The sequence below is a fragment of the Lissotriton vulgaris genome, chromosome 5 (assembly GCF_964263255.1).
Source record: "Lissotriton vulgaris chromosome 5, aLisVul1.2, whole genome shotgun sequence".
NCBI lineage: Eukaryota > Metazoa > Chordata > Amphibia > Caudata > Salamandridae > Lissotriton > Lissotriton vulgaris.
In genome coordinates, this window is record NC_141693.1 from 903,789,508 (window position 1) to 903,811,406 (window position 21,899).

Consider the following 21,899-nt stretch of genomic DNA (forward strand, 5'->3'; position numbering starts at 1 on the left):
ACAAAAGAACCCTGTAAGGGTGTTGTTTGCAATCTACAGCTTTGGCGCAGGGAATCAGGGGAGTGTAGGGAACTACCACCTCTACCGTCACCAGTGTCTCATGCGTTGCATTGCGCGTTGTTACGCTGAAGACGGGCCCGGCTCTGTGTCTCCTGCTTTTCCTCCCCCTCTAGGACCCTCCAATGCGCGCCCCCACACCGAAGAAATACGTCCCCGTACCTTGTGGAGCCACGTCCCTCCAGGGCCGTGGCTCGAGTTGTTGCGTTGCCAGGTAGGGTCTGGCTGTCCGTCTGTTCCGTCGTCAGGTTCCGCTCTGCTCCGGTTCTTCTCCTCGGGTGACGAGTCTTCTTGCTCCTCATGAAGGCTTCCTGCTTTGTTCCACGGAAACACCGAGTATGTCCGAGCCAGCGTCCTCTCCTCGCGTTCTCCGTCCGTTGGTTCCAGTGAACGCCCACTGTCTCTCACAGCTTCCACTTTGAAGCCCTCTACAGCACGTGACCCCGACAGCTGACATGGGAAGCTTGTCGTCTTAAAGGACCAGCACTCTTCGGGAGAGTTCTGTGAATACAGGAGAGGAGACAGGGAAAGGTAATGGGGAAAGTGTCCAACTTCTGAAGCCCCGGAATGCTCGTCCTCACACACCGCTAGGGCGTTTCACAAAAACAGATTCCATAGTGTCAGTGTATTTTCTTCCAGAAGGAGGCCAACATTGTTTTCACAGCTCCCAGCCAACACGTCTGATCTCGTCTGGAACTGTAAGTATAGTGTACATCCCAGGGGCGTAGCTTTAGGGAGGTTTGTTTGGGGTTTTACACCCCACTAATAAATATATCTTCTGATAAATATTTGAGTATGGATGCTTTCAGTTGGGTTTTTTGAGTTCTCAGTCGAATTTCAGCAGAAATGTTTGCATAAATATAGACAAAAACGCACACATACTCTTTCACTCTCTGTTTTGAAAGTTCTCAAAAATGGTGGTTAGTTTACAGACTATTGTGTTATCTCTCTTAGAACTCCTACCAAACCACATTACCCTTTCTTTCCAATGCCCCTTAGGCCTCTCTCATGCAACCTTCTTGTCATATAATGTATTTAAACTTTGTATGCCAGCCTGATTGTCGGAAAATTTGAAGTTTACCCCCCAATCTTACAGACCAAGCTGCGCCCTTGTTCACACCCCCAACAAAACTGGGTCAGCTGGAATGGGATAGCCTAGTATAGTTTTCACTGTAGCTCAGATCTCATTCCAAAATAGCCATGTGCATGGACAGTCCAAATAAATATGTTAAAAATTACCCAGTATCTCACATCCCCTGCAGAAGTGCAGACTTGTATTTGAGCAGTACCTAGCCAGCTTTTTTTTCTTTTTTGTAATATCTTTATTGTTCTGCATTATCTGTCACAGCATTACAACAATTTAAATCATAGAGGTTGTACTCTGCTCACAACATACTGTATATGAAAGGATATGAGGGTACCTAGCCAGCTTAACTGGAAACAGGTACCAACAAAGTATCATTTTGTAATGTGGTTCCTTGTTTGCTGTATTACGTAGACATTTTTGAGCATCTTTCCAAAAGCACTTTCTCTGGTCTTTGCGTACCTCGGCACCCAGCAGATTGTGCCAATAGATTACATAATGGAAGCTTTGAGCTGGTTTTGCTTTCTGTAATTGTGGTTATGCTGTCACTTGAGAGTTCCCTATTTACAAATGTTTCAATCGGAATTAGTTCCCTAGTGGCAGTCTGATTTTTCTGAGGGTGTAATACCCAATAGATAAGTATAACATAATGCTATCTTTCAGATTCATCTATGTGGTAGGGCTTTTTGCAAACTTCAAACAATTACATTTTCTGCCTCGGGTACATCTCAGATATAGTACTCCTCACTATGGATCGAGGGGGGTAAACCTTCCACGGCCTTTGGATAACACCTCCAAGAAAAGGACTGTATTATGGTAAGTGTCTGCCTGATGCATTAGTGACTGGTTCAGATGGGGGGTGGGAGGGTGGAGGGCTGGGGGAAAAGGGGGTAAAGAAAATAAACGTACCTCCTCGCCGCTTCTCGCTGCTCTCTCCAATGTCTTCTCTCCCAGAACAAGAACAGAACACCCAGGAAGCACCCAAGCTCCCCTGAGCCAATCACAACTCTACAATGCAGCGTTGTGATTGGTCTGAAGCACCCTGATTCGGCAGTCAGATGGGGACTGGGGGCCTGGGCATGTTCTCCACCCAATTGCTAACATGCAAAGTGTGCATGACTATTTGGCTGGCCCTAGACGGCCGGCCAAACATTCATGTGCACTTAGGGAGTGCAAACCACTCCTCCCCTGCTCTGTCTGCAGAGCAGCCCCGCCCCACCCGCAAAGCTGCTGCTACTATGAAAAAATAAAATGCTAATAACTTAGAATTATTAGCATTTTATTTTTCCTTTATTTATACTGCTTAAAAGCATGTACCAACATGGATGATAAGTAATTGACACAACTCAAAAGAAATCCAGCACCAATTTATAAAAAATAAAGCAGATTTCTATATAATTTTGGACACAGACACAAAGTAACTTAGATAAGTTGAATAATAGTTATGGGTTTTAGAACCAATAGTAAATTAGTATAAAACTTTATTGTTGCTGTCAATGGGAAAAAGCACTAGTGACATTCGTTCTTTTGCTGGTCGAGTTGCATGGAACCAGGGCCGGACTGGGAACCAAAACCGGCCCTGGCAAAGTGCTCGTCCCCCCTGGGGGGGGGGTGGGGATGCCGCCAAGCTCTTTGCAAGGGCTGGTTTTCGGACGATTTTGTTACAGGGCAGATTTTGCAGCTATGCTGCAAAAACGGCCCTGTAACAAAATTGGCCCCCATGGGCCCAAAACCGGCCCCCACCCGTGCAGCGCACCGGGGGATTGCCCGGTACCCGCTACTGCCAGTCTGGCCCTGCATGGAACCCAAGGAGGGTAACGGTGATGCAGGTCCCAGGACCAAGCCACAACAGTCAGTTTGATTTTCCCTGTCTCAAGAAGCCCGGGTGCATTGTTGTCCTTGCTGTCCTGGGTGCTTAAGCAGGAGCCGCAGTGGAGCTGGATTTACTGCCTACATGGTGCTGGTGGGGAACCGGGTGCAAAAAGTCTACAATGAAGCCACTGCTGACATCAAATGAAGGTTTTGTAGAGTTCCCTCCAGGTGCAGTGCCGAGTAAAGTGGGTGGTTGCGGGACTGGCGACAAATAAGCCTCAGCAGTGGTAAGGTCAGCAGAAAGATATTTTGATATCCGGAGGTCTGGGAGAAAATCTTTGATGCCTTAAACTTCGTGGAGGTCAGGACTATGTTTCAACGTTTACAACGCATCATTTACAACGCATGCCATTACAACACAAGTTATTACAATGACGAGTTGTTACATTGCATGCCATTACAACGCAAATCGTTACAACGACTTGCTGTAGGGGGCAGAAGGTGTAGGATTTGTTGGATTTTCAGCCAAACACCTTCCCTACTGTTGCACACACTGGAGTTGGAATAGTAAATTATACTATTCCAAACTCCAGCGCCCCCCCACAGCAAGTTGTTGTAGCGACTTGCGTTGTAATGGCATTCGATGTAACAACGCGTCATTGTAACGATTTGCGTTGTAATGGCATGTGTTGTAAACGCATGCATTGTAAAGAGTGCTATTCTGTTGCCCCCAGTGAACTGAAACATCAACTTTTTGCCGATCCCTCAGAGGGCCTATGGCCAGTAATTCTTTGGTTCCAGTACATTGTTTTTACTTGCGGTGTGTAGGGAACTAGTGCCACTAGTCCAGCGGAGTCTGGAGTGGCCTTTGCCTGTCAAAGGGGTCCCTCAGTCTGGGGGGACTAAGCTTTGGTCCAGGGCAAGTTGCAGTTGTGCAGTTCGAGAAAGGTTGCCACATGTGCAGAGTATCATGCCTTTGGTTTGTGTAGTTACTGTTGTCACAAACTCAGGTCTCTTCTTGTGTCCTTTGTTGCAAATCAGAGCAGAACTGAGGTTCTGGTGTTAGGGGTAGCCCTGAAATCCGTGATTTAGGGGTGTGGATGCAAGTGGCTAATGGGCTACTAGCCCCAATGGCTAAGCAGGTTGGAGTCACCACATTCGGGTTTGTAGGTCACCTTTTCTACCCAGAACCCTCTACTCAACCACTTTTAAATATGGTAGAAATCTTCCTTAATTGTAAAGACAAGGTCGCCCACCCTGGAGGTGTGGCTTGCCTTCTGTCAGTGTACACCGCCTGAATATCTAATTTTCCCACCTGCCCTGGTGCAAATGTGCCTGGAAGCAGGAAAAAGGCTCTTTCCTCCTTTGGGAAGCAGCCTGGTTGCATATAACAGCCATGGAAGCTTTTGAAGCTCACAGCTTTGATGCACCACTTCACTAGCCATCCTGTTAGGAAGGGATGTGTGGCCCCCTTCTCTTCCATGCTATTGCTTCTGATTCCTGGGAGAATTCACACCTCCTGGCAGGGGATCAGATTATTGTCTTAGTGGCAGCAGCTGCGGACTGGCAGCCAGAGCACAGGAAAGGCTGGGGCATCCATGTGGGCAACCTCAAAGGTAGCCTCATGGGTGCTTGCCACATTGTCCCGATACAAGATTCATGTCAGGGATGAAGAGGCTCGTTGTTTGATACCAAACATGATATATTTAGATGATACTGTAATGGAGCTGCCAACCACTGGTTTGCCTTGGTGCAAGCCCATGTTAACCTATGGACTGCTTATCACTTGTAGTAGTCTTTATTGGTAAAGGCCACTATAGGGACTTATAAGCTTACACTTACACATCCACACCTTTAATATAATACACCCTGCCTCCTGGACTTAGTCGGCCTTCCTTAGGGGTGACTGGCATATATTAAAAATAGTGCATTGACTATACCATACATGGCGAGGGCAAAGTCGAGTCGAGTGGCAGGCCAGCTGTCAGTAGTTTACTTGGGCCACTCAGAGTGGCACAAACAGTGTTTCAGGCCCCGAGGACCCCTTTAGCACCCATATCCTGGGTACCACTATTACCATATACTAGGGACCTATAAGGGGGTTAAAGTCCTTGGCAATTGAGGTTACCAATTCACACATATCAATTTACGGGAGAGATCACTGGCACTGGGGCCTAGGCCTGGTCAGCAGGCTCTGGTGCACTTTGAGTCATAACCATTAGCATTGAATCAACAAGTGGGGGGGTGACCATACAAAAATGGCACTTTCTTACATGATAACCCCAGAGGAAATGTGATGAGCAGCTTACCTGTTCCCTTCAAGTGTAAAAATCAGGAAAGGCCATCTGCATTTGTACGGTCAGTCCCTGGTCTGTGTTCCACTGAAAAGTCCATACCCTGCTGGGAAATTGACTGCTTCAACAATTTGGGATTCTTTCCTCCCAACGTCATTAGCCAACTGAGAGGCCTGTAGTTGGCTTAAACCTTGAAGTGAGTCCCTAACAAGTATGGTTTCAGCTTCTTCAGGAACCAAACCACAACAAAGGTTTCCCTCTCAATGGCATTCCAACGCTGCTCTCTAGGGAGGAGTCGCCTGCTGATATAGGCAACTAGTTGATCCTGGCCCTCATCATTTGTTTGTGACAACACTGTCCCATTCCCATGTTGAGAAGCGTCTTTTGGAAAATGAACTCCTTTCCATAGTCTGGTGCCTTCAGGACAGGTGCTGAGCACATTGCCTCCTTCAGCATGTCAAAGGCCTTTCGGCATCCTGTGGTCCAGATAACCTTCTTTGGGAGGTAAGTTCAGTGAGTGGGGCGACAATGGTCCCATACCCCTTCACCAACCTCCTGTAGTACCTAGTCATGCTAAGGAAGTCCTGACATGGGTCTGGGTTTTGGGAGCCAAGCCTCCCACTCCAGAATGGCCAAGATCTTGGGTTGGAAAGGTTGGAATTGGCCTCCATCTATGTGGTGGCCCAAGTACACAACAGAACTCTGCCCTGTCAGGCACTTACTGTCCTTGATAGTTAGGCATGCCTGATGCAGGGCTGTAAATCTTTTTGTAGGTGGACCAGGTAATCATCCCATGTGGAACTAAAGACAGCTGTATCCTATAGATATGCTGCACTGAAATTGTCCAAGCAGAAGTCTCCAGGTCATTTCCCAACAGACACTCCATTGGGATGGTAGGAGACACAACCACCTTCTTTGGGCCAGTAACCTCGCCTTGCTCTAAGCTTAGGTAGGCCATTGGATGGAGCTTAGTCTTGTTGTCAGCATTGGCAACCTGGGGACTAACACCAGGTATCATATGATCTGGAGAAACCAGTCAAGCAGCCACCGTAGTGACACTGGCATCTGTATCCCTCAAAGCCTCTACCCCAGGCCCATTGATTTTAGGCCTTTGTTTACACTTCTCCAGGCTTGGGGTTAAGAGAGTCAGGCCTTCAATATCCACCCTACCCATGGAAACAAAACTAGCCTTGCCTATCCTCTAGCCTCTCCAGGCGACACTTTCACACCTACTCTGATGCTAGCCAATCCCTGGGATTGATGACCACTGAGGGACGTTTTGGAGCATGCTGTATCTTGTTTCTTTTTTTTTTTTTCAAAACTCTTTTCATTGAGAAATCACATAGAAGACACAGCACTCCGTACCCCGGAGGAGCTGTAACAATTGCAGTACATCATAATCAGCGATTCATTTGACTTTAAGAAACTTTCCCCCTTCAACCCCCCGCCCCTTTCCCCAACTTCCCTAAGCCTTCCCTCCCCCTCCCTCCCTTTGCACAACGTCTCTCCAATACTGCACAGGTTAAGCATACGTGTATCAATCTATACATCTTTGCCTCTACATGCCCATCACACCTGCTCCTCCGCGCCTCCCGTTGGTGCTGGAGGCTCCAGCCACAGGCCCCTGTAGTCCGCCCACCTTTTCCATATTTTGTAGTGTTTTTTGGGACAGCCTCTGGCCACGAACACCGGTCGTTCCAGTCCCATGCAAAAGTCAAGTCCTTTTTTCCACCCAATCACCTTGGGAGCCCTGGGGTCTTTCCAGGCCTGTGCCACATCTCTTTTTGCTAGTGTAAGGCCTAGTAGGAGCAGGTGTCTTTTGTAGATGTTGCCCCCTACCCCTTCCAACACATGAAGTAATCCCAGTCTTGAGGTACGGGGGAGGTCCCATCCCAGCACCTATGATAGACAATCCCACACACCAGTCCAAAATCTCACCAGACCACTGCAGTCCCACACCGTGTGTAGGAGGTCGCCCATTTCATGACCACAACTCAAGCACGCCGGGGACTCAATTAGACCTGCCTTCCATAGCCTCTCCCTTGTATAATAAGCACGGTGTAAGTACTTGAATTGTATTAGGCGTAGGCGTACAGCTATAGCCGCTCCCCTAGGGGATTCGAGAGCCTCCCGCCAATCTTCTTCCTCTAGCTCTCCCACATCTCTCACCCAGCGATCCCAGAGTGGCTGCAGATCCGAAGAGCAGTGTGTAACTAGTGTCTGGTAAATACTGGATATTTTCTTTTCTTCTAGGTCCCCTATAAACACCTTTGCCTCTATCGGGCTAAATTCAGGTAAAGTGTCCAAGCCTGCAAGTGTGGGTGTGAGGGCGTGTCATAACTGTAGATATCTAAAGAACTGTGTGCAGGGCATATCGAATTCTGTGCTAAGTTCCTGAAAGGATTTAAGCGTGGTGCCCTTCAGGACATGGCCTAGTGCAGAGATTCCTATCGAGTCCCAGCCTCTGAAACCCCGCAGTGACATTAGTGTCGGCAACTGCCCATTATGCCAGAGTGGGGTCTCCCTCGTTAGTTTCCCCCACCATCCCATACGACATAGCGACTGTCGCCAAATCTGAAAAACTACTTGTGTTGCTTTAGGTAGTCCCTTTCGCAGTCGCGCCGAGTATAGAACAGTGTGTAGGGTGTCTGGTTCCATTAGGTACCTTTCAAGGGCGTACGCTGGGTCCCTCCTGTCACTGTACCACCAGTCATTGAGGACCACTAGATGTGTGGCTTGGTAATATGACAATATATCTGACGTCGCTAGTCCCCCACAGTATGTGAATAGGAAGCAGGTTCGTAGGGCTACTCGCGACGCACCCCCGGCCCATAAAAACTGGCCTAGAGCAGAATTGATTTGTCGAAACCAATGCGATGGGATTGGGTACGGGTGATTCTGCAGTCGGTATAGCATGCGGGGGAGAGCAACCATCTTAAATATAGCGGATCTGCCATATATATTAAGGGGCATACGGGACCAGCATTTCATATCCTGTTGCACCTTATCCCACACCGGAACTACATTATGCTCCCAAGCAATAGCCGGCGAGATCGTCAAAAACACCCCCAGGTACTTAAGACCCCCAGTCGCCCTCTGTAGCATCGTGGCCCACGGCCCGATCTCAAAGTGGTTTCCCAGTGTCCAAAGTGTGGACTTCCGCGGGTTAAGGTACAGTCCTGATATTTCTCAAAAGATTCTCATTATTTCTAGGAGCCGTGGCCCGGACCGATTCACATTTGTAAGAAAGAACAGGACGTCATCCGCATATAATGCGATTCTGTCTGAGGGTCATGCCTCCCATTCAAAGCCCCTCAACTGCGCGTCTATCCGGACCCATGCCGCAAATGGTTCCATGGCTAGGGCAAATAGGTATGGCGAGAGGGGGCACCCATGCCTGGTGCCTCGCCCTATTGGGAAGGCCGCCGACGTCTCCCCGAAAACTCTCACTGAGGCCGTTAGGTCGGTGTATAATAGCCGAATAGAGGACATAAAGGGCGGCCCTAAGTTGAGACGTGGAAGGAGTGCGAATAGGTAGGTCTAGCTCAGAGAGTCAAAGGCCCTGTCAATATCTGCCAGTAGCAGCGCTGCTTGATCTCCAGTCTTACTCATCGCCTCTACTGCCACGTGCGCGCGTCTAATGTTGTGCCTTGTCGCTCTGTGGGGCATAAATCCGGCTTGGTCCGGGTGGATTAGTTCCATGATATGTGGGAGTAATCGGTTCGCAAGAGCCTTGGCCAGTATTTTGGCCTCGATGTTTAAAAGGGATATCGGTCGATAGGACTCATGGCGGTCCGGGGGCCGACCTGCTTTGCAGAACACTACTATTTCTGCATGCCTCCAGTCTGCTGGCAGAAGGCCCTCTTTTCTCGCTGCTTCCAGGGCAGCTTTGTAATGAAGCCCCAATTGGAGATGATAACGTTTGAAGAACTCACTTGGAAAGCCGTTGGCCCCTGGGGCCTTGCCGGTATTGAGCTCCCCCAGAGCTGTACCTAGTTCCTCAGCCGACAGCGGGGCCTCGAGGCGTTCTCGCACGTCATCCGGGAGCGCACGGGGTGGAAGATCAGTTATAAATTTGTCAACGTCTAGCGCCGGGAGGAAATCTTGTGGGGCATATTGGGCCGCAAGATAGCGAGTGAAGCTATTTGCCAGCTCCCTAGGGGCTGAAATGGAGGTTCCAGTATCATCTCGGAGACCCGGCAACTCCTGTGCCCGAAATACCTTCTGACAGAGCCTATGGAGCATTGTGCTGGATTTGTCGCCCCATTGATATATTCTGCTTCTCGTCACCATCCAGACCTGCCGAGCCTCATCTAACTGCAGGGATTGCTGCGCTAATAATAGCTGCCCTACTCCTTCCTGATGGCTAGTGACCCCGCACTGAGTCTCCAGCAGTTCTACTGTCGCTGCCGCCTGCACTAGCTCTTCCTTCCGTTTGCGGCACGCTACTGCACACCAGGCTATATCTACCCCACGAAGTGTGGGCTTCAGGGCCTCCCAGGCCGTCCGTATATCCGACACTGTGCCCAAATTCTCTTCCTAGTATCGAGTAATGGCTACCTCCATATGTTGTTGGTAGGCTTCCTGTTGCAGATTCCAAGTGGAGAGGCGCCACCGAAATGGCTGTCTCCCCTTGTCTAGGGTGACTTCTATCACCACTGGGGAATGATCCGACAATCCACGCGGCAGGATGGATGCCGAAATAACCCTGTTCACAACAGCGATTGGGACAAATACATAGTCTAGCCTCGAAAACGAGTTATGAACCACCGAGACATAGGTGTATTCATGTTCATGTGTGTGGAGGTATCGCCATGTGTCCACCCAGTCCATGCCTTGCACCATATCATTCAATTTAGTGGGGGTATCTGCTATGGGGTCGCCCCTAAGTCTGAGACGGTCGAGCCGAGAATGCATGACATCATTCCAGTCCCCCCCAATCACAGCCAGTCCCTCTGGGATTTCAGCCCATATTGCGAATAGTTTTTCAATCAGTGCCCACTGTAGTGGTGGCGGGGCGTACACACTACCGATTATTATTGACTCTGTACCCACCATCCCTTGTATGAAAACATATCGGCCTTGTGGGTCTATCCACTGTTTCGTATGAGTATAAGCCAATCTACGATGCATCAGGATAGCCACCCCCCGAGACCCCCTCACAAAACCGGCATGATAGACTTGGTCATAGCCGTATCTCTGCAAGCCCAACGTTTTGTTACCCAGTAAGTGCGTTTCCTGTAACAGTAGGACATCCACCTTTTCTCTCTTCCCCAGTCTTAGCACCGCACCTCTCTTAATCTTGTTAAGCATACCCCGTACATTCCAACTCATCACTTTCATTTAAGCTCCGGTAGGTTTCCGCTCAACGTTTTCAGCCCGCATCTAAGCGTAAATTCATGTGTGTCTGTAGCAATGGGTACATCGGGCTTAAACACCTCAACAGCATCTTTTGAGACAACCATGTGCAAAACAACTCCCTTCCCCCATCCCTCAGCCCCAAATCTCCCCCCATCCCCCTCCCCCCCCACATCTACCAATTCAACCAATATTCCCTCAGGTCTTCCCCAACTCCTCCCTCCCCATACCTCAGCAACGTTGAAGTACCTGTCGCGGTATAAAACATCTCCAGCCCCCAACGGGAGACTCAAGACCGTCTATGCCAATGGATCCCCACCAACAGCCCCAGAACGTCCCAACTGCCCCGTTAGAGGCGCAAACCTCCCCAAATCTGAGGCATGCGTCCGCCTTTTAGTCCGTCCCTCCACACCCAACCCACATACCGTGTCAATAAGTTTATGCTTGTCTGCCAGTGCTAGTGTTACTGTAAGCATACATCTTCTCCAGTTTGGCCTTCAATATCCGCCACTCTGCCTATAGCATGGTATACAAATCAAGCTAATAACCTGCGTCTCGTCGCTCCTCACGGATCCACTTTCGGAGAGTCTGGAGGGTTAGTTTCTTCTGTGCTTCCTCTTTTAGCTGGGGAGCGTTTCGATGAGCAAGATCTCCAATTGCTTCTGCTTCATGAGCGTCGGGGCTTCCGAAGCGGCACTGCTGAGGAGGATGAATCTGAGTCTCGGGCCAGCGGAGTATGTGGTCTAACTCGTACTGTCTCATCCGTCCAGGTGAACACCTCTTCAGGGGAGTTAAAAAACAGCGTGCGGGACTGATAGACCACCCGTAGACGTGCTGGATAAAGCAGGGCATATTGGATCTTGAGGCCTCGCAGGCGGGCTTTAGCTGCCGTGAAGGACTGCCGCTGTTGCTGCACCAGTCTTCTATAGTCCGGAAATATCAAGATCTGCTGATTGTCCCACATGAGAGGCTCTTTCAATCGAGCTTGTTTCAGGATCGTGTCTCAGTCATGATAATTGAGCAGCTTCGCTATGACCGGCCGTGGGCGTTCGCCAACCGGGGGCTTTTGAGTTAGCGCTCTGTGGGCCCGTTCAATAACAAAGCAGTGGGAGAGGGACTCCGGTGGGAGCCAGCCCTCCAGCCACTCGGTGAGGAAGGCTTCCATGTTGCCCTTTTCGCAGTCTTCCGGAAGGCCGACAAAGCGTAGATTATTGCGCCGAGCCCGTCCTTCGGCGTCCTCAGCCCGGAGCGCCAGGCCCTTCTGTATGCCTTCCATGTTGGTCACTTTCTTCTTTAAGATCACCATGTCATCCTCTACTCCAGTGATCCGGGCTTCTGCTTCAGTAATGAGGGCCACCGCATTTCGCAAGTCCTGGCGCAGCAAGGTAACATCCGCCGCAACGGCCCCTATTTTGGCGCCCAACATGTCCCTAGATTGGGTGATCGCCGCCAGGAGAGCTGCATTGTCTGGCCCCTGAGCCTGGTTGCCCCCTGAAGCTCCAGTGTGTCCACTCGGGCCAGTGAATTTATCTATGAGCCCCTGTTTCGAGGCTCCGCCGCCGCTCCCGCCTCTGGTCATGGTCAGTGTTTGATATGGTAGCCGTCCGGTCCCCTTCTGCGTCTCTCGTGTTCCCTGCTCCTCGCCACTGGGGGGGGCCCTTGCACTTCTCCAAGGAGTCTTCCTCTAAGGCCCGGCGGTCCCAGGTCCCGCCCACCAACTGCGACTCACGATGTCTGCCCTTGGCGTCTTCCCTCCGAATTCACCACAGTTCACAGTGCGCGTCTATCCGCCAAGGGGCCTCCAGCCTCATGTAAGCAGGACTCGGATTCGTTCACCCGTGGCTGTGGAGGTAGGCAGGCTGATTACGCCACATGTTTGGTGTCTATTTTGGCCGCTGCAACCCCAAGATGGCCGTCACAGGGGCCCGATCCAGGGCGCCTGCCGCCGTCCCCGCTACCAGAAGAGACGTACTTGCCAATGCGATGGTTTGCTGTCTGCGGTCCGTCGCGACCGCCAGGATATCAGTGGCAGCTCGTCCGCCCCGGTCCCTGCACTCGATCGTCTCTGTGCCTCCCTGGGCCTGCTATCGGCATATTGGGTGCCCCCGGGCTCCGGAGGTCCCTCCAGCCATCCGCCCTCACCTCCAGCCAATGTGCTGCCAATGCCCTGTGTCTTCGGCAGCACTGCACCCGTCCGTATCCACTACCGCGATGCCAAGGGATCCGTCGGCGCCGCCGGATCAGCGTCTGTGCAGCCGCCGTCAGCCGTCTTCCCATCCGGGCGTCGCCAAACTCGAGGTCCCCGGCGACGCTCTCCGCAGTAGGCCGCGCTGGTCTCGAATGTAGTGCAGCATCTTCCGATATTCCGACTCGGCTCAAAATTGCGCCACGTCTGCCGGTCGCCTTCCGCTGCACCCCACCACACCGGGATACTGTCAGGTGCGGGGGAAGAAGGATAATTTGGCGGATATCTCAGCGGCGGGACGGAGCTCTGCTAAGCTGCGTCCGCCATGATGGCTTCCTTAGCCACGCCCTCGTATCTTGTTTCTTAAGTCCTGCCTTATGACAGTCATGACATAACCCAGAAGCCTTTGCTGAGGCCCAGTTCTTACCCCGATACCCTTTACCTTTGGTCTGGGAGAGGTCTTGGGGGCCACCATCCTGAGAAGAACTTTTTGAGCCTTTTGAGAACTCCCTCTTTTTATCATTGTTGGTGTTCATGTCCTTCACCTGCTGGGAAGTCTGAGCACCCTTTTTCTGGTCACTCCCACCATGGGTCTTTCTGGACACCCTGTTTCTGACCCATTTGTCAGCTATCCTCCCCAGCTTTCTGGGAGAAGACAGCTTGGAATCCACCAAATGTTGATTACATTTCTCTTTTGCACAATTAGTTAAAATGTGCTTCTTCATAATTAAATTATACTGCCCATCATAAGTGTCTACCTCATTGCCTTTTATCCATCCTTGACTGACGAGTCCACAAAGTCCACCCATGTCTGTTTTTGACCTTTATGGGTGTCCCTAAACTTCAATCTGTATTTCTCTGTGGTTAGTCCACCTCTTCCTATCAAGGTTTTCTTCATAAGCTGATAGGGCTCAGTCAGATACTCATTAAGGGTCAGAAGTCTATCTCTGCCCTCCACTGAGAATAACTCCAACAGCAGAGAGCCCCAGTGATGATGACCTATCCTCATATTTTTGCAGGTCCTCTCAAAGACTGCAAACAATGTGTCAATGTTATCACCATCACTAAACTCCTTTGGGGATCTTATAGTCAAAAGATTCCTCCTTCTCCCTATTAAAGTTGCTTCCACCATTATGCTTTGGCTTCAAGTCCGTCTTGATCCTTCTTTCTTCAAGGGCTAGTCTCCTTTCCTTGAGTTCAATCTTTTTCTCCTCTAGTGAGAAGAGGTCACGCTCTTCCTCAGGGCTTACTACCACCTTACCAGTAGGAGGTCTGCTAGAGTGACTCCTGTCATTTCCCACTGATGAAGGGAGTCTTTGAAAGGTTGTAGAATCTTGATCTTCACCTTCTTCCCCATCAGCTTCAATTTGGGCTAGGGCCTCATTCTCACCCTCTTCAGGGTCATCTTCTGAGGAATGGCATTCCCTCTCTAGTGTATTCTTTTCATAGGAGATCACAGCTTTTCAAGTTCCTCCTTTTTAGCTGTAACTCTTTAGCTAATGCCCCTTGCTTTCCACAAAACTCTCAGATCACTGATCTTCAGGGCTGGGGTGTCTGACAGGTCAAAATTCTTACCAGCTTTCATTGTGCCTCACTTTTTACTTGGAAGTTGAGACCTTTTTAAAACTTTCAAAACTTTCAAATCCTTTAAATATTTTCCTAACTCTTTGTTGTAGTATTATAATAGGGGTCTACACAGGGCACTAAAATTCCAAATAAAAAAAACAAAATATTTTGAAAAAATATTTTTTGAGTCTAAAGTCAATAGTGGATTTCTTGTGCACAAAACCCTTATGACCAAGTGGTACTGAGAAACACAAGTTCAGGATCCCACTGCTGTAACACCAATGTAGGAAGGTGGGGTAATATGTAGTGATGCTGGTTAGGCTTCACCATGCAGTACTCTCACAATACCCTAAAGATGGTCATTGGATTTACAATAATAAATCCTTAGCTCAGTCCTGGTAGAGTGGCAAAGAACAGTCAGGCTTTAATAGAGGAATATGTGTTAGGCATTTCAGAGTACCAACATGGCCGATAAGTAATTGACACAACTTGAAAGAAATTCAACACCAATTTACAAAAATAAAGCAGATTTTATCTTTTTTTAGACACCAAAATGAAGTAAATCAGATAAGCATAACAGGAGATATGGATTTTAGAAGCAATATTAAATCCATGTAGAACAGTACTTCAAAACATTATCATTGTGGTCAATAGGACAAAGAACTAGTGACAATTGGTCATTTGCAGGTTAAGTTCCATGGAACCCAAGGAGGGTACAGGGTAAAGGTGATGTGGGTTCCAAGACCAAGCTACTAAGGTCAGTTTGTTTTTACCTAGCTCGAAAAGCTGGTGCAGAGTTGTCCTGGCTGTTGTTGGCACTGAAGTGGAAGCTCGTGAGGAACCGGGTGCAAAAAGTCGACAACGATGCAACTGCTTATGTCGGATGAAGGTTTTGCGGAGTTCCCTTGAGGTGCATAGGTGAGTAAAGGTTGCCGAACTGGCAACCAACAAGCCTTGACACTATTAGACTGGCGCATCTCAGTGCTGCAAACATCTAAAGTTGACCTTGTAAGATCCGGCAATCCTGACAAACGTAACTTCTGGCTTCTTTTGAATTGGAATTAGTTGATATTGACCGTGGTTTTTTTATTTTCCCCACTGTCCAATGATTAAGCTGCTTGGTCTATTCCCTTCCTTTCTTTTTCGATGTACCCAATGGTTTCCCCTAACGGTAATGGGTATCGAATTGCAGCAACATCACCCTGCTAAGGTTATATTGTGTGCTTCATGGAGAGTCGTGATAATACTGAGTGTCTACATCGTCGTTTGGCTTAAAGGCACTACCAGTATATCTGAGACAGTATATTCCTCTCTCCTAGCGTTTGATGCGATATACCAAGGGCGATAATGAGGACACAGAAAAAAAAAAGCCTTGACAGCGGTATGGTCAGCAGAAAGTTATTTCAAAGTCCAGAGATCCGGGGAGAAACGGTAGTCTCCTGAAACGTTCCCACAATGCACTGGACAATCTACTTTTGGGCAATCCCTCTGAGGGCCTGATGGCCAGCGATTCTTTGGTTCAGGTACGTTGTTTTTACCTGCGATGGCCAGAGGACTAGTTCTACTAGTCCAGGAGAGCCTGGAGTTGCCTTTGCCTCTCAAAGGGGTCCCTCTACTTGGGGAAGCAAGCTTTGTTCCAGGACGAGTTGCAGTTGTGCAGTTCCAGGAAGGCTTGCCACAGGTGCAGAGTATCACACCGTTTGTCCGACTCCTGTTGTCACAGACCCAGGCCTCTTTTTGTGTCCTTTGTTGCAAGTCAGATCCGAAATGAGGCTCTGGTGTCAAGGGTAGCGCTTAAATCTTAGATTTAGGGGTGTTAGGGTGTGAATGAATAGGGCTGAACTGGCTACCGGGAAAACGGGTAACACTTCATAGAGAGGCTGGCACTAGGGACAGGAAAGATGAAACTAGTTGTCAAACTGTTTTTTCAGGGGTGCATCCCCCTTGGTAGCCACACATCCTGGTTGGGCTAGGAAGCTCTGGATGCCGAGAGAGAGGTTCTGCCATGTTGAAAGTTGGCAGAATGGTGTATCTTGGTATAGCTAGATGCTACACTTCGCAGGAAGTGGCCATCAGGAAGGAGGGAAGGTGGTAGCCTGTTGGCTCCCAAACGCATCCTACCCTGAGCGCATTTTCTGAGCATAAAAGTGTCCCCATGGCCCCCCAAACTTAGATCTTGACTTACAAAAAGACAGAAGAAGGTCTGCACTGCTGCATCAAGGACTCGGCAAAGAGGGGCTGCACCTATTTGGACTGCCCCTGCTAAACCTGGTGGCTAGCACAGGAGAAGGGACTGTGCCTGTTGTACCCTACTCATGGAGAAGTTGTCTCTGAAGCCCAGCCGAAGCAAGTGACTCCCACAGTAAGTTTAGTGACCGCCTGTTTGCAGCACAGGGCCCCAACAGCTGAAGAAGCCTGCTGGGGCAAGATAGTAGCCCAGAATCTTCAGATCTCTGCCAACCATTTCAGTGCAGCACTAGAGACCAGGACCTGATGCTCAAAATTGCACCTGAGTTCGCTGGAGCCAGGAGAGTTGTCGGAGTGCAACTTGGTCACCCAGAAGATGAGAAATCACCTAGAGAAGGATTTGGCTGTGACCACAGTACTGGGCGACTGTTAGTCCACTGGCGACTGGACTTCTGCCAGCGCCACGAGGACTACGACCCCATGTCCAAGACTGCCTCACCCACTCCATGTACCGAGGGGTAGGCACAGGAAGACCCCTGTCGATCGCATCAAATCCAGAGCATCCTTGAGCATATTCAGAATTTGAATTTGAATTTACAGGAATTTATATAGCGCACGTACACCCAGCGGTTTCATGGCGCTAGAGGATGCTTAGCCCAGAGGTTTAGAGAAAAGGAATGGGAAGGCTTGTGAAAAACGGAAAGTCTTAAGGGCCCTGCGGAATTCGAAATAGGAGGGAACAGATCTAATGTGCAGGGGGAGAGAGTTCCAAAAGGTCGGGGCTAGAACAGCAAATTTCAGACCCCCTGATCTGCTTTTTTTAAATCGGGGTACAGAAAGGAAGAATTTAGCAGAGGAGCGGAGTTCTCTATTAGGACGGTAAACCTTGATTGCAGATGAGATGAACGCTGGAGCAGTCCCTGCAATGGCCTGGAAGGTAGTGCAGCCCAACTTGAAGAGGGCCCGTTCTTTGATTGGCAACCAATGTAATGATTTAAGTAGGGGACTGGTATGGTGGAATCTGGGCAGCCCATAGATCAAGCGGACAGCCTGATTTTGGACTAGCTGGAGGCAGCGGAGGGCATATGCTGGGGCGCCGTTGTACACTATGTTCCCATAATCCAGCCGAGACAGGACCATTGCCATAAGGATCAGTTTTAGGGCCGGAAGAGAGAAGAACCGAGAAATTTTCCTTATAGTGCGGAGAGCAAAAAAACAGGAGGAGACTACTGAGCTCATCTGGGAATGGGGAGTGAGGTGGTGATTAAGTGAAATGCCAAGTGTTTTAACTGAGGATGAGGGTGTGGGGGGAGTGCCCAGGGAAGGAGGCCAGAAGATGGGGGACCAAGGGCTGGGAGTGCAACCAGTGACGACAAGTTCAGTCTTGTCCGGATTTAATTTAAGATGGTTGCAATTCATCCAATCTCTAATGAACAGCATGACAGATTGAAAGTTGTGAATGCTGGCAGGGGAGTGAGAAAGATGGAAAATGAGCTGGAGGTCATCGGCGTAGTTATACACGATGACCTCCATCTGCTGTAGTGCAAGGATGAGTGGGAAAATGTAAAGATTAAATAATAAGGGAGAAAGAGAAGAGCCCAGAGGAACACCACACTGGACCGGGCGAGGGGGGTGGGGGGGCAGAGAATTCGGCGAGGTGGACAGCTTAGGTACGATCTTTTAAAAAGGAGTTAATCCAGGTCATAGCTGGGCCCCCAATGCCCGCCGCCTTGACACGGGTAAGAAGGATGGAATGATCAACCGTGTCAAAGGCGGCGGATAGATCTAAAAGGACGAGGGCCTGGGGAGTATTGGTGTCTAACCCCTCTCTGAGTTCGTCCATCACGAAGATGACAACCTTCTCGGTAGAATGCCGGGGGCGGAAGCCTGCCTGGTGGGGGGCGAGGCCCCCACTCTCTTCCACAAAGGCACCGAGAACCTGGGTGACATGGGCCTCAAGGACTTTGGCCAAGAAGGGGAGAAGGGAAATGGGACGGTAATTTGAGGGAGAGACGGAATCGGCCCCAGGTTTTTTTAAAATAGGGATGATGGTAGCCGCTTTGTAGGGGACCGGTACAACGCCCTGTTCAAGGGAGTAGTTCAGAAGGGTAAGGGGGGAGATGACAATCAGTGAAGATCTTACGGAGGACATGCGCCGGGGCGATGTCCGCAGGAGATCCTGACATAACACGGGTCAACAAGGGGAAAAAAGTTTCTTTTGTCAAAAGGGGTAAGTGGGTCAGACTGAACGTCGTGGGGGGAGGCTGGGGATCACAGAAGGTAGGGGTGGGCAGAGAGATCTTGGCCTTGATAAGTGCGACTTTCTCAATAAAAAAAGTCATTTAGAGAGTTGCACAGAAGTTGGGAAGGGGGGATTTTAGGGTAAGCCCTGTCAGAAGAAGCCAACTCGCGGACTGTGGTGAATATTTCTTTTGGCTGGTTCTCTGCGGCAAGAACTCTCCCCGAGAAATAAGATGTCTTAGCGAGGAGAATATCCCTTTTATATTAATTGAGAATAGAGGTGTAGCGTAGTTTGGAAGAAGGGCAGTAGGCGCGCCTCCAAGCTCGCTCTGCTTGACGCACTGCCAGTTTTTTTTCCTTGAGAGCAGAAGAGAACCATTTATTTGCATCATGGGCGCGTCTAACTGTGACGCGCTTCAAAGGGGCTACTTGGTCACAGGCCTTCAGGAGCCAGCTGTTCAAGGCATCGAATTGACTGGGTGGCGAGAGGCCTGCCAGGTTGGGGTCAGAAGCTGACAGGGAGGAGCAGAGGGCAGGAATGTCCACTCTGCTCCAGTTTCTCGCCCAGGTGTGTTTGGGGAGGGAAGGGTTATTGTCAATACTGAGGTCCAGAAAGAAGGAAATCAAAGAATGGTCCGACCATGTACAAGGCATGACAGTAGGGGCGGAAACTAAACTAAGAGAACGAGTTAAATTTAAAGCTCTCTGTCTGGCACACAAACTTCTTCAGGATAAAGGCCCCCCCCATTTTAAGAAAATTCATAATACCATATAAAGCCGCAAGGTCCCTCCGATCTGACCATGAACGCCTCATCACTATTCCCAGAGTGAAGAAGGCCCGCACGGGTGGAAGGCGTTTCTCTGTCAACACAGCCCGCCTATGGAACTCCCTCCCTCTCGTTCTCAGGACTGAACCAGACCATCTCTGATTCAGGAAACAGTTAAAAACGCACCTCTTCCCTTGAACTTCCCTTCCTTCGCCCCTGCCACTTCCCCTGTAACCCTCCTGTTGTGAGGATCTTAGCGCTGGGATACTTACGGGTGACTACGCGCTCTACAAAACCCAATAATAATAATAATAATAATAACTAAGATGTTAAGGGTCCAGATTTGATCTAGGATGTGGCCGCAAATGTGAGTGGGAGTATGGACCTGGGAGACGAAATTCAAGCTAAGAAGGAGCTGGGTGAAATCACGGGATGTAACGTCTTCTGCTGGATCGTTAGGCCAGAAGTTAAAGTCCTCGAGTAGCATGACCGTAGAGTTATTAATTGCAAGGGTTCCTAAAAGGTCCAAGATGGCGGGGAGAAAACGTGGGCAGGACTGGGGAGGGCGATAAACAAGAACACACGTTAGTGGGACCTGAAAGGAGGTAGAACGTATGACCAGGCAGTCTGCCATAGATATGGGAGGGGAAGGGAGCACTTGAAAATGAAGGCCCGCGTGGCAATCAGGGCAACCCCACCTCCTGTCCGGCCCTCCGGCCGGTCGGCCCTGAGGATAAAATAGGGGGGGAGGGGCTGCCAACACGCTAGAAAGTGAATCAGAGCGGAACCAAGTCTCTGTTAGGAATAAATGGTCCAGCTTGACAGAGTCCAGGAAATAAAACAGTTCTAGCTGATGTTTGACAGCCGACCTGGTGTTAAGTAAAAAAGGCGACAGATGTGATGGCATAGAGGACGGGTGAGGGATAGACAGGGACCGGGGGGAGGGTAGAAAGGGAAGGCAAGGAGACAGGAAGGGTGGTGGAAGGTAATGACCGGGCCAGGCCAAGTTTATTAATCGGTGCACAGGTGGCCGCTTGGAGAGGCCAATGGTCCTGGAATGCGCATAATTGTGCAGCGGAATAAGAGAGAAAACGGACATGATGAGGGGCCCCTAGCCCCGGCTGGCCGCGGACGGGCGCAGACGGGCTTGCCTTTGGCGCGCCGCCGGTGCGCCCGCTGCCCTCATCCGCTGCGCATGCGCATGAGGCTGGGCTTAAGTGGAGCTTGGAAGCGCGATACCTGCAGCGCTAACCCACGTGGCCTCGATCGTCCCTCCCAAGATGGTGGCAGCCAGCAACCCCGTCCGCCTTCAGGAACAAGCGGCACACAGCCGTGCCGGACCGGGGCTAGGGGAGCTGGAGGCTGAGCAGGGAGGATTACGGCAGAGGTAAGCCACAAAAGTAAAAAGAAATGAAAATAAGAGCAAACAGTTTTAAAAACACGATTTTTTAAAAATGAGGCAGCGCACATGCAGCCACAGCGTCCGCGATCCCACTGCCACTGGGGTTAAGGCATCCGCTGCGCGTGCGCATGAGGCTGGGCTTAAGTGGAGTTTGGAAGCACTGTACCTGCAGCGCTAACCCACGTGGCCTCGATCGTCCCTCCCAAGATGGTGGTAACCAGCAACCCTGTCCGCCCTCCGGAACAAGCGGCACACAGCCAGGCCGGACCGGGGCTAGGGGAGCTGGAGGCTGAGCAGGAAATCCTGTATCCCTTGCATCAGGACCTCTTCCATAGGAACCACAGCAAAGGTATAAAAGTGCCTGGAACTGACTGAAGACTGCTTTCCTACCAAGGTAACTGTTCGTGAGGGCCTTGCTAGTCCTCCTGACAGAGTTGGTCACCCTAAGTAACTTTAACTGACCACAATACAACTAGCCAAAGTTTTTGCTAAAAAGGTTTCTGCGTCAAATTCATTGAATTGGCCAATGCTTTTTAGTGGTTGAGTAAAAGTGCATTGTAAAATCTATATCTCCAGAACCCTCTGGTGAATCTTTACTGGTCTCTAAAAATACATCAAAATACAGTCTGTTTTTATAAGTTGGTATCAGACTTCCTGAGTGTTTCGTGCATTTTTTCTTCAATTATTTTGGGTGCTGTTTAAATGTTTTCCACTTGTTCCTTTGTGTAAGCCTTGCTGATTGGAGCCATAGCTACCCAGGGGTGAGTTAGAGAGTTTAACAAATCAAGGCTACTGGTCCCAAAAGGCTTGGTACGTGTTTTACACGATGAGGTTGCACAACCTCACTATATAATACACCCCATTTCCTCATATAAGGCCTTCTCCACCCCTCAATTTATCAAATGATCCTGGCTCCAATGCTGGGGAGAAGGCTTTGTTTTGTAGT

General features: G+C 49.8%; 1 protein-coding gene across 1 annotated transcript in view; it reads left to right on the forward strand.

The window, feature by feature from the left end:
* The window catches only part of CC2D2B (coiled-coil and C2 domain containing 2B), a 1,912,120-nt gene that overhangs the window by 281,346 nt on the left and 1,608,875 nt on the right, over positions 1-21,899 (forward strand). The window lies entirely within an intron of this gene.